Genomic DNA, 1154 nt, shown 5'->3' with positions numbered 1-1154 from the left:
CTGGGGGAGCAGGCAGGGGATGGGGCCTAGCAAGGGTCCCCCCATGGCCCCTCCCCACCCCCTACTTACCAGCTCCAAGTTTGGCTCCAGCTCACTGCTGCAGCCACCAGGAACTATCCAAATCATTGAAGCTCTTTGAATCTTTTCCAAAGACTTGGAAGAGCTTCAAATCAATTCGGACCTTTTTACTGGTCCCCTGATTTGATTCAGATTTGGAGATTTGGCCACCAAATCAGACCAAATCTCCTCAGAATTGAATCAGCACCTGAAGTTTTGCATAGCCCTAACATGTAGCAGAAAGTGTGACACAACGCTACTGCATGGTAGTCTTGAGTCATTGCGCAGTCAGCGTCATGAAAAGTGACACGATGCTACTATGCAGTAACAACTCTGCAGTCTGCGTTTTATGCAGATGCGGCCAATGTACCTTAGCTTGCGGGGCTAATGGCAAGGACAAATAGGTTGAGTATTTTAATGTGTTCCAGTGCTTTTTGGACAATGTTTACTGAAACAAAAAGGATTACAGTAGAACTCTTGCCCTTTGGTGTTAGCATATAATCTGATTCACAGTCTAAACTAATGGAAACAGGTGACTGGGGGAAAATTTTTACTGTGAGTGCCATTAAAGAGGAATCAGCGCAGGGAACAGCTTCTTATAAAGGCTGTAATTCAGGACCTATGCCATCCTGTACTATTCTTTACCCTCCCGTCTGTCAATGCTGGTATTCCTCTCTGTAGTCTAGGCACTAGTTTGCTTTCCTCTTCAGCAGATGCAGTCCATGTAGTGATTCTAGTCTCATCTTTGGTCCTAGCAGAAAAGCTGACCTGCAAAAAAGAGATTATTTTTCCATCTCTATTTCTGATTCGAGAATATTTTAAATGGGAATCCACTGTCTAGGTCTGTTCTGCAGTCTTGATTTAGAAGGGTTGTGAACTTCATCATCGCCTTCAGTAATAAATGAGAGGAATTGGAATTGTGGTTTGTGGGCATAATTTTTACCTATTTGACATTAACGAAATCTGGAAAGAAGACGTTCAGTACCAACAATAACCACTGTTGTTTGACGTTCTAGAACTGAATGCAGGGGTTTTTTTTGCAGTTTTATGTTTTGCCACTGTGGCGGGTGCAGAGATCCCACCTCACGAACACAGCT

General features: G+C 43.8%; 1 protein-coding gene across 2 annotated transcripts in view; it reads left to right on the top strand.

Moving 5' to 3' along the window:
* The window catches only part of TSTD2 (thiosulfate sulfurtransferase like domain containing 2), a 46508-nt gene that overhangs the window by 33190 nt on the left and 12164 nt on the right, over positions 1-1154 (top strand). The gene's annotated exons all lie outside the window — the stretch shown is intronic.

This window comes from Gavialis gangeticus, unplaced genomic scaffold, assembly GCF_001723915.1.
Source record: "Gavialis gangeticus isolate Ggan-Ray unplaced genomic scaffold, GavGan_comp1, whole genome shotgun sequence".
Lineage (NCBI taxonomy): Eukaryota > Metazoa > Chordata > Crocodylia > Gavialidae > Gavialis > Gavialis gangeticus.
Note: the sequence above shows the minus strand (reverse complement) of the source record. Positions and strands in the feature narration are given on the sequence as shown.